At 40.3% G+C, this 12,187-nt stretch overlaps 1 non-coding gene across 1 annotated transcript; it reads right to left on the bottom strand.

Annotated features, from left to right (window-relative positions):
* Positions 1-2,388: 2,388 nt before the first annotated feature.
* Trnaq-cug (transfer RNA glutamine (anticodon CUG)) lies at positions 2,389-2,460 on the bottom strand. Its single transcript has one exon. It is a non-coding gene; the product is annotated as a tRNA-Gln (tRNA).
* Positions 2,461-12,187: the final 9,727 nt, after the last annotated feature.

Here is a 12,187-nt window from a genome sequence, read left to right as displayed (position 1 = left end):
TCTCAATCGCGTGTGTCAATTTGTGAACCACCATGTTGAACTCTGTACTGTTTTGATCTGACGAATATTTCGTCTATTGTGACTACGAAATCGACGCAGTTCACGTGTCTTCGATGAGTGTTCAGTTTGGAGATTTTGCTACCGTTCTTGTTACGCTTTCAACGCAACTTTACTGCGTTTGACAGGGGTTTTTCTGTCTGTACTTTAAATGATTATCGCAGGACCACTTCCCGTTTATTTGAGATGTCATTTCTTGAATAAACATCGTTCAAAATGATCCTCTGTAGTCTACACCAACTACAGACGTTAGAAAGGATCCCGAGTTATTAAGTTATTCATTTAACTTCTATTTTGAATATATATATATATTTTATTAATTCGCAATCCTAGCCAATGCACAGACTATCCTACTGCAGGATCACAGCTACAGACTATTAGCTGCAGCGAAATAGCTGTGGGGCATGAAAGCAGACGTGCGCGGCTCGACTCTATAGCTGCATCGAACTATTCTTTTTAAAGAGAGCTGTGCGTAGCCCCAGTAAACACTGCCCACGAGTAATCGGATTGCTGATATAGGATGCTGTTTGGAAGAGCAACTGCACTACCAGTAACCGTAGGTACCATGGCAGTATCAAAAAAATTAATTTTATTATTTTTCATGCTATACAGCGGCTATAGTTTTCTATTCGCGTTTAATTTTTGGAGCAAAAGTTTAAAGACTTGTAGTAAATCACACAGTATTCTGTAAAGAAGGGCATTTCTCATGATCCTAGAGAGACACGTTACTGAACTTTTATTCTTGTAACATTCCTACACGTTGCGCTGTAAAGTAAATCAGGAGTCGAGTTTCAGAACGGAACAGGTTTCTTTACACATAATTTTGTGATTTTAGTTGAAAATTATAAACGGGAGCACCTTCAGTGGTTTTGCGCATTCATTTTCAACAGTTAATAAAGGGTAGACTGAATACAAACATGGGTGTACTTAATTCGAGATAATCCACGTGAAGACCGACCCAAAAGTAAAGCCACAGATAAAAGCAGTAAGTTCTTAATACGGTCGTGGACAATTGCCGATTCAAGATGTGTGAAACAGCCAAGTATAGGATACTTCCAAAGTTTAAATCAGACGGTTTTTCTATGCCAGGTCTCTTTTTCATATTGAGTTATATTGGAGAATATAAAACAATAACTGGCGAATATTAGGCAGGATTCCTGAATTAATTTGATAAAAAGTAGGTGAGAAGCGTCCTGGAATGCTTTAGCAACGGGGAAATTGAATGATCTACAGAATCAATGGTTGGAACATCTAGCCTATTCACCTGATTTTACATCCTACGATTTCCCCCCATTCGAACATTCAGCGATATATACAACTGAACAACGTGTATTCGAATGAAGAGCTTATGACAGCCTTAGATTGACGTTTCCAGAATTGCTCACCAGGGACTGAATTTAGTCACTGAAAAAATTTTGAACACATTAACCTAAAACATGACTATGCCTAAAAGTAAAGGCATGTCTCATTCGGAAAGACTCTTTCATTGTCGGGACAAGACATTTTCACCTTGGTCACATATCTCCTACTAACTACCGTATCTGAAGTTTTTATGAGTATTTATTTCCAAACACTTTCCGAAGCACTTTTTTTCATCTTCATTGACCATTATATGATGTTTGACATGTGTCGAAAATGAGTTCTTGTATGCGAGTTTCATTATTTTAGAACTTCCTTTACGTTCCATGATTCTGGTCCTGAGTTCTTTTATGGGATTATAGATAGGACCATTATCAACGATAGATTTAAAACATTATATGATGGCCGCTGCAGATTTGTAACTGAAAACTCGTCTGAATACGAATGCGTATGAAAAGTTACTACTAGTGTGTCTGTTCTATAAAAGTGTATAAACTATCTTTACAGTTTAGGTATACCTTCTCTGCAGATTAAACCTACCCATTACGGATGTTTTACAACCCGTGACTGTGTACTGAATATAAATAAAGAAAACAGTAAATACTCCCTTGTTTGACTATTTCGTTTATCTCTACAAACTTGCTTTCGAACCTGTTCAGACTTATCTTGAGATGGGCCAATGGAAGTTACATGTTTACTTCTAAAGCGCTGTCGAAATTATCTCGTAACTTCCGCGCTCTGAAAGTAAATATGTAAATTTCATGTGCCCCATCTGAACGTGAGCTTCAAAAGGGTGAAAACTAGCTTACGGGAATAAACGAATATTTTTTTAAAGAAAAGTGTCTGGTTGCATTTCTCTGTATTTTATACTTTTTCTACTTTTCTTTGCCACATCATCATTTATCTTTTCAGTAACTTAATTGTTCCGCTGTAAATGCGCTTTTCGTGTGTTATGGGAAGGATTAAAATGCAAGGTCCCACCGAGATTTGAACTCGGATCGCTGGATTCAGAGTCCAGAGTGCTAACCATTACACCATGGGACCGGTCGCAAGCCACTGTTGGGCGGAGTGACAGATACCCTTATGAGAAGACGTTTACTGGAATTGTGGGTAATTTTGTTATAAATATTTCGATCTATTTTTGGAGCTGATGTGATAGGCGACGACCAGGAGCTCCAAGAATTATCTGGTCAACAGTGTTACGCTGGTTCTTTTAATATTCAACAAATGCTACTCAGAGTGTACCACGAGGAAGGGCACTGGCATTACACCCGGTGTAACAGAAAGCACCCCGTGCTTCAACTTACAGCGACATTATGGACCAACCTCAACAGTACAACCAAAAACTACGGCAGATGTTAGGACACGTTCTAGTGACGAGGAAAAGTAGCTTCACCAGAATTTCAATGTGGCACCATAAGACCACACTGCATAACGGCAAATACACAGAGTGCTAGATGGCGCCAACAGGTCTGTGCAGTGCCACTCCGGTTCCACAAAAAACTATAGTAGTTCAGCGTGCAAGGGTAGGTGAAAAACCCGTTTTAATAGGTGCTTTATGTTTGAAGGGTACCTTCTGGTTTCATAATGACTGCGCGAATATCAATTTAAATTTTTTTAATGTCTAATTTCCTTGGTTGTCCAATGTATGGCGAGCGTGACGAACGTGTAGAGTTCATAAACACAGTTAGCTCTAAAACGATATTATGAATCTGCTGACCAGAGACATTGAAATTCTTCAAGATGAAATAAATTCCTTCAGTGGAGAAAATATAAAACTAAAAAAAATCGTGTGCCAATGAAAATACAAATACATTGAAGAAACACAGCTGCAAAACCGCGTGTGTGCGTAATAAAACAGACTTTAGTAATACGATGGAACCTGGCGTGATTGGAGAAACTGCAAATAATAAACAGAGTGCAAAACCATTAGACAAATATAAAAGTGCAACATAAACTACAAGATAAGTGCACATAGTACATCAAATGAATAAGCTTTTGAAGAACGTTCTGGAAGCAAAACATAGTATGACAGAAAGTGTTCACTTTAATGCAAATTGCAAAGCATTATTTACCATCTGGGCAGAAGTTTCCTTCGAAGCTAAAGTCAAGAAGACGTCATCAATGAAACAAGAAATATAATGAAAATAGCGAAAAATGTATTACAGCGTAAAGAGCAGCAGTAAGTGGCACTATCCACAGAAGATCAGCGAGTAACAAACGTATAGACAAAATAATTTTATAACCACAGATTGCCTAGCACAGGGTAACCTACACCTAAACAGGTTAGGGTCTGCAAAATTCAGGAAGATATTTATTGGCAAGTGCAAAATCATAAAGGATAAGGGAAACTAAATGTAAGTTACGGGAGTGACAAGCTGCATAAAGTAATAAAAGGTAAAAATCCGATACGAAAATCTATTCTTAAAACGATAGGTAATATTAAAAGCACATTTTTACAAAACATATAAATGGCAGAGCAGCAAAAATTGACGATCTACTCCTTTTCCTGGGAGGAGAGAGAAATTTATCATTCATCTGAGTAAACGAAAATTGGCTAACAAAAGACTGCATCAAAGTCCTTAATAACTCAGAGAAGTCTGTTGTAGCCAGTAGCTACTGTGGAAGAAATAAAACTCAGGGGGTTCCTGTACACTAATTAATACTTATTTAACATATAACTTAATAAATGATTTTATTTATCTGATGATGATGACATGTTTGGAAGTTGCTGTTTAGAATTAGAGAGACAAAATATTCTAATAATTTCGATGTCGAGTATCCCAGGTAAAGAAGTAACAGAAGTACTTCTGTTTAAACTAAGAAGTCTCTCACAGAAACTGACAAAAGAGCAAAAGGACATGATTATCATAGCCACTGATTTTAACATAAACATAATAAACGAATCCAGTGAATCAGCCGGCCTGAGTGGCTGTGCGGTTCTAGGCGCTGCAGTCTGGAACCGAGCGACCGCTCCGGTCGCAGGTTCGAATCCTGCCTCGGGCATGGATGTGTGTGATGTCCTTAGGTTAGTTAGGTTTAATTAGTTCTAAGTTCTAGGCGACTGATGACCTCAGAAGTTAAGTCGCATAGTGCTCAGAGCCATTTGAACCAACCAGTGAATCAACAGAATTTGTTGATCTGATTCAGACATTTCATTTCGAGCTGAACTTCACAAAATTCACAAGACAGAGTAAACAAATTGCAACCTGTATAGATAACATTCTGAAAAGTTATTCATTTCATGACAGAAAAAAAATTCTGCATTCATTTAGGCATTTCTGATCATTCTGCACCGTTTCTGCGGCTACCAAAAATAACTGAACCAGCGATTTGAAAAAAATTCATCAAACGATGCTTCACTACGAAAAATATAAATTTGTTTTATTGTATGCTTGAAGGAGTCAACTGGGAGGTAGATCATTATACTACAAGTGTTGAAAATTATGACATTTCTTTAAGTTATTTTGCATGTTTTTAACGAAATATTTCTCCATCCACTCTACCATAAAATTTACAAGCAAACTGAAATGGATAATCTCTGGTATAAAAGCGTCAAGTAGAAAAGACAGTTACACAATGAACTGAAAAATAATACAAATGTAGATTTTATGAAGTGTGAAAAAGGCATAAAACTGTAATTAGAAGGGTGTTAAAGGCAGCAGAAGAGGTGGGACACAAAGAATTCTTTCTCAATCATACTTAGAAATCAATTTCCATGTGGTCAGTCGTAAAATTTTAACTTGGTGTCATAGCTGCCAACCCACTAATTTTAAAATTAAGGTAGATGACAAATCCACTGTAAATCCTTCAGAAATATTAGAATATTTCAATGAGTTCTTTTTATAAATGTATCAAAATCATGTGATGATCAGAAAATCAGAGAAACAGGAAGTTATAACTAAATTTGAGCAAATTATAGCTAAAGATTTAGAAAAGGTGAATAAAAATTAAACAGTTAGGATTAAATACCCACTATAGCAACCAAAACCTTTTTTACTATAGTATTGGGACTGCTATCTGAAATAAAAACCAGTCATTTGAGGAAGGTTTCTTGTCAGATGTCTCAAAGTATGCAGAAGTAAATCCATCAATCAAGAAAGACTTAAGGGAAGCTGTAGGAAACTTCTGACCAGTAAGTTTTCTCCCAATATTCTCAAAAGTATTCAAAAAAGTTGTTGCAATCCAGATCCAAAATGTCATAGCAAAATCTAATGCCATCACATTAAATAAGTTTAATTTCCAGAAAAGGAAGAGTACAGTATGTGCCATCAACAAATTTGTTGAGAAAATTTGCTTATCTCTGGATGAATCCAAAAAAGTCGCAGGAATTTTCTGTGACCTCACAATGGCCTTTGATGGTATAAACCACTCTGCACTGTTGCATAAATTAGAAAGAAATTTAGTGAACAGTAGTGCTGAGAAATGATTCAAATTATATTTAACAGGAAACAAAGGGTGGTTGTAACATTGGGTGGAGGATATTATTTCTCAAATGGGAAAGTATTTCTTAAGGAGACACAAAAAGTTCCATTTTAGGCCAAGTCCTGTTTTATTTTGTGTAGTTCATAAACCACTCTGCACTGTAGGATAAGTTACGAAGAAATTTAGTGAACATTAGTGCTTTGAAATGATTCGTATAACACTTAACAGGAAACAAAGGGTAGTTATAACTGAGGATGGAGGAGATTATTTCTCAGAAGGAGAAAGTATTTCATAAGGAGTCACAAAAGTTCCATTTTAGTCTCAATCCTGTTTTATTTTGTGTAAATCATTTACCTGTAAATATAACATTCCACACAGTTTTATTTGGAGCTGACACTTGTGTACCTATCGAAACTGAGACCACAGAATAAATTCCCCATCGAGAGTTATTTATAGAAACCCCTTTGCAACATATATATGACACAAGTAACAAACATACCTCCATGTACCCATCTCATAAATAAAAACACTACTCCAAGATTCCTCAATACAAGGCAATGAAAATTTATAGTGAATCAAAAGTGAAAAATTTTCACAGTATGAGCTAAGTTAACTGAAAATAAAATTACCCACCATTCCAGTCTAAAAATGTTATTATGCAGTCACGGAATTTTCAAATGATGATGAAGATTTCTTTCTTGAATAATGAAATAAATTTGTAATGATCTTTGCAAACTAAGATTAATTTTTATTTTTTGACACATTGTACATTTTTCAGTTACATTATTTATACTGATGAATCTCCTGTAATTTAGATCAGTTATTTACTTATGTGTATAATGAGACAGTAAAATTCTGATTCTGGCCTTGCTATGATCAGTGAATTAATAGACTTTCAGCGCGGAATAGTAGTTGGAGCTACATGCATGGGACATTCCATTTCGGTACTCGTTAGGGAATTCGATATTCCGACATCCACAGTGTCAAGAGTGTGCCGAAAATACCAAATTGCAGGCATTATCTCTTACCAAAGTCAACGCAGTGGCCGACGTCCTCCACTTAACGAGCAAGCGCAGTGGCGTTTGCGTAGGGTTTGCTAGCATCGTCTGCAGTGCCTTTCCTAGGCTCGTGATCACATCGGCCGGACCCTAGACGATTGTAAAACCATGGCCTGATCAGATAAATGCCTGATGGCAGCATTCGAGTGTGGCGCAGACCCCTTAGAGTCATGGCACCAAGTTGCCAAGCTGGTGGTTCAAAAATGGCTCTGACCACTATGGGACTTAACATCTGAGGCCATCAGTCCCCTTGAACTTAGAACTACTTAAGCCTAACTAACCTAAGGACATCGCACACATCCATGCCCGAGGCAGGATTCGAACCTGCGACCGTAGCGGTCGCGCGGTTCCAGACTGAAGCGCCTAGAACCGCTCTGCCAGGCAGGTGGTATCTCCATGATAGAGTGGGCTGTGTTTACATGGAATGGACTGGGTCTTCTGGTCCAGCTGAACCTATCATTGATTGGAATTGGTTATGTACGGCTGCTTGGAGTCCATTTACACACATTCATGGGCTTCACGTTCCCAAGCAATGACATCATGTCACTGGGACACAGTTGTTCGCGATTAGTTTGAAGAGCATTCTGAACAATTCGAGCGATTGTTTTGGCCATCCAGATCGCCGGGCGTGAATCCCATCGGATATTTATGGAGCATAATCGAGAAGTCAGTTCTTGTACAAAGTCCTGCACCAGCAATACATTGCCAACTATGGACGGCTATAGAGGCTGAATGGCTCAATATTTCTGCAGGGGATTTCCAACGACTTGTTGCGTCCACGCCACGTCGAGTTGCTGCAATACGTCGAACAAAAGGAGGGCCGGCACGATAGTGGGAGGTATCCCATTACTTTTTTCGTCTCGGTGTACTGTATCTGCATCACTTCTCCACCTCATCTTTAATTTGCTCATTCTCCTCTTTCCCTAACATTGCCACTTTGCGGTTTCCCCTCCCCCTCCCCCCCCCCAGCCACTCCTCTCCCTACCATTACCAACCCACCTCCGGGCATCTCATTCATACACGTCTACGCTCGCACGCTGGCAGATACGTGGAGAAACAGACGGCTCCTCCTAAGTACTGCGCCTCGCGGTCCACGCTGCAACGGCCGGGCTGCTGATTGGGTGCTGCCTCGTTAACGAGTGTTTGTCTTCCGCCTGTCCGCTCACCCGTGGCGGCCACGTGCGGAGCAGCTGGCTGTGGCTCTCAGGAGAGGAGAGGAGAGGAGAGGGGTTTCAAGTGGGCGCGTGTAGAAGTGTGTGTGTGTGTGTGTGTGTGTGTGTGTGTGTGTGCTCTCCTGAATGTAGCCGGCCGCGTCGCTGCCGCCGCTTGTTTGCGCGCCCAGGGAGTGACTCACTAACGAGCCAGAGCCTCCATTTATGTTTGGCCCACAAAATAAATCAACAGAGGCCGGACCACTTCCTAATGGTGTCTCCCAGTCCCTCATAATACCGTCTCGCGTATTCAATACCTTTCCCACTACAGCAACTGCTTATATCAACGTGCTTCTCATTGTAACTGTAATAGCAAAAAATAGCTGCCTGTCTGTCACCCTAAACGTCCGCGCAAGAACTCAACACCGTTCGGCGGCAATCCTTAAGTCTTAGGGAATAATCCCCGTACGCTATGAGCCATTCCAGGGTTCAAACACTGACTTCTCAATGCAGCTTATGGGGTTTCGTCAACATCACCCCAGTGGCCTTTTTTGAGAAAACGAAGCATATTTGTATGTATATGAAGATGTTATCTGTTCTTTCGGACTTTTCCGAAAGAACAGATACCATCTTCATATATATATATATATATATATATATATATATATATATATATATATATATATATATATATAGGGTGAGTCACCTAACATTACCGCTGGATATATTTCGTAAACCACGTCAAATACTGACGAATCGATTCCACAGACCGAACGTGAGGAGAGGGGCTAGTCTAATTGGTTAAATACAAACCATAAACAAATGCACGGATGCAATTAACATTTTACAATGCAACAAACGGCACTGATTACGTATTTGTTTATATGTTCAGATGTGCTAACAAAACTAACGTGGTTCCATTAAAAAAAACGTAGGTTTGTGTTAAAAAACATACTTCCGTGCATTTTTGTATGGTTTGTATTAAACAATTACACTAGCCCCTCTCCTCATGTTCGGTCTGTGGAATCGGTTCGTCAGTATTTGATGTGGTTTACGAAATATATCCAGCGGTAACGTTAGGTGACTCACCCTATATATATATATAAAAGGCTCACCGGCCATTTGACCATCTTCTTCTGTGCAGATGCACAAACAGTGCCCGAATTCTTACGGGAATCGGCGGTGAAGCTCAGTAATGAATTTGATGGACAGTGGCACTATGAATATACTGCGGGGCAATAAGTTGCGAATGTGGGTCTCACGGGAGACGTGTCAGAGATAAGTCCCTGCAGTCGCACTATCCTCTGTATCCTCGGTGGCTCAGATGGGGAGTGTTAGCTGCCCTCTGTAATAAAACAAAGTTAATCGATCAACAACGAACTTAAACGGATGTCTTACGACGTCCGCCCCGAGCAGATGCAACGAACGCGAACACAATGAGATTAAAAATAAATAAATAAAAAAGATGGATACAGCGTCTGACATGTAAGTAGGAGATCCCGAGTTCGAGTCCCGTTCGGGGCACACATTTTTTTAACTGTCCCCGTTGACTTATGTCAACGCCTGTACGCAGCTAAGGGTATTCATTTCATTGTAACCATATCTGTGCCTTTACAGTAATCGTCATCATTATAAGTTGGTCTCCCTATGGGCAGGTTCCTGAAACTGTTGCTGTTTCCTCTCCCAGACTAAAGCTTTCTTCTCTGGTGTCCCCCTCTTTCCGCCTCATCCAGAATTTTTATTCTCTTCTGTTCTACTTTCTCCTGTCCCTCTGCTGTATTTTCGACAGCTGTTGTTATAATTCCTTTTCGTCGGCAAATATATCGACCCAGTATGCCTTCCCGTTCTTACCCGGTTTAGGATAGTGCTTTGTTACTGTCATGATTATATTCGATAGAGTGACAGCTGATTTGCTTTGTTGTCACCGAACACTGCCTCAAATAATATCATGAAATTACCTGTTTCCAGCCACGCATTGCCGTGACTCACTCTGGTTAAACAGAAGAGAAAAGCACACATTTTCAATATGAATGGGATTTGGGTATACGTCGTAATCTCTTTCTCCCCCCTGTTTCTGTTCGTCTCGTCCTCCCGCTATCTTTGTTCATCTCTTCCTCCTTTCTCTGTCTATCCATCTTCTCCCGCTCCCCCTCTCTCTGTCCATATCCTCCCACCCCTCTATCAACCTCCTATCCCCCTCTCTCTTATCTTGAGCCTTATTTATTATTATTACAAATTCTGATTCTATAATCGTTCTAATCATAAGCTGTTATGCTATAAGTACAACTTTCCTGTTCGCTAACAACGTTTAACTATTCTACATTTCTATCTTACTGGCACTGTCTATGTGGTGTCACTGCCAGACACCACACCTGCTAGGTGGTAGCCTTTAAATCGGCCGCGGTCCGTTAGTATGCGTCGGACACGCGTGTCGCCACTTCAGTGATTGCAGACCGAGCGCCGCCACACGGCAGGTCTACTGTAGACTCCCTAGCACTCGCCCCAGTTGTACAGCCGACTTTGCTAGCGATGGTTCACTGTCTACATACGCTCTCATTTGCAGAGACGACAGTTTAGCGTAGCCTTCAGCTACGTCATTTGATACGACCTAGCAAGGCGCCATATTCAGTTTCTATGAATGTATTCCGAACAGTTAATATTGTGAATCATGTACCGTCAAGAGCGACGTTCATCATCAATGGATTAAGTTAAGTATCAAACTAATTACGTCCGCTTTCTGAATTCTAATTCCTTGTCATGTTCCAGACCTCACGTCAGCATAGTCCTTTCCTCCTCACGCCAGCCTACGTGAGCTAAAACGCGTGCATTTCGGCCTCCACTAGTAACACGGTGTTGGCTCTTCTGCCAACACAACAGCCTAGACAATGAATAGAACGCCTGATGGCTTTACGCGGCATGTTTTTTATGAAGATGTTACATACTTTTCCTAGGCTCTGTATACAATTCCTAGGCGTTTACAGAATGACCAGTGCCATTACGCAAGGCGTTAAAAGGGCACAAAAGAGTAGCCTTCATTATATAATACGCATTTGAAACTGGAATAATAAAACTGTGAAATAAAGCAGAGGAAAGTCTTACTGAAAAACAATGAAAGCAGAACTGAGATTGAAGTGCTTGTTACAGTAGGTACTTACTTTTCTTCTTCGCAAAAAAACACTTATTTTGGCAATTTGATCTTGTTCAAGCATTTCACCGCTTAAATAAGAATGCGAACAGAATATTGCTAACGGTAAAACAATAAGCAGAACTGGCCTGACCTACTTGTTACAGCAACTAAGCTGACATTTTGAATAGCACTTAATTTTCTTTTTCACAGAAAGACGCTTTATATTTTGGTATTTCGCGTTACACATACACCTTACGAAGCCTTGGCCTCTTCCTGTGAACAGGGAAGCAGCTGCAGATCGGAGATGTATGTCGTGGTCAGGAACGTCTTCAATCCTCATTGAGTTCTTTGGAGATACGATGAATTCTGGTCCTACGTAGAGCTGCATCAAGATTCCTTCTGCAGTCTTCAGGTGAATGTCCACAGATGGCATGAACGTTTCGGCCACACTTTTGACATGCAAGAGCACTGCTGGTTTCTTTTAAGCAACGCCACAGATAGCAGAAAAAGGATTTTCGGTAACCACAGAAATGGAAGGCTCATAGATAACCATGGCTTCAGCATTGTTTTGGTTTCCTCCATCAGGGATTGCATCCTCATCTATGTCTTCTGCATGGACCTGTACCTCTTGCATTGATTCATCTCGTTTTCTCTGTACCTTTGTGTTGTTTGTACGTTCTCTGCTAGTTTTTCCAGCTCTTCCTCAGTCGCTACGTCTCGAAAAACGTCGTCAGGCAGGGACGACGTCGAGAGACCTACTCTAGCTTCGCAGCCGTTGGGGATTTTCTCTGCCTGGGGACTGGGTGTTCGTGTTGTCCGGACATGATCTCCAGTTCAAAGCTTTATCTACTCAGTCCCCTCTAGAAGTCCTAGAAGTTTGTTACGGTAATTTCCGAACACTGGAACCAAATGAAGAGTGGAAGTTAAAACGTCCTAAGTGTCACATATCACGTTTGCCAGGAAAATCTCTATTTGTGCATAACTTATTTGCATCCAAAAAATCTAGAACG

Source organism: Schistocerca cancellata, chromosome 2, assembly GCF_023864275.1.
Source record: "Schistocerca cancellata isolate TAMUIC-IGC-003103 chromosome 2, iqSchCanc2.1, whole genome shotgun sequence".
Classification (NCBI taxonomy): Eukaryota; Metazoa; Arthropoda; class Insecta; order Orthoptera; family Acrididae; genus Schistocerca; species Schistocerca cancellata.
The sequence above is the reverse complement of the archived record's forward strand: the minus strand, read 5'-3'. Positions and strand labels throughout refer to the sequence as shown.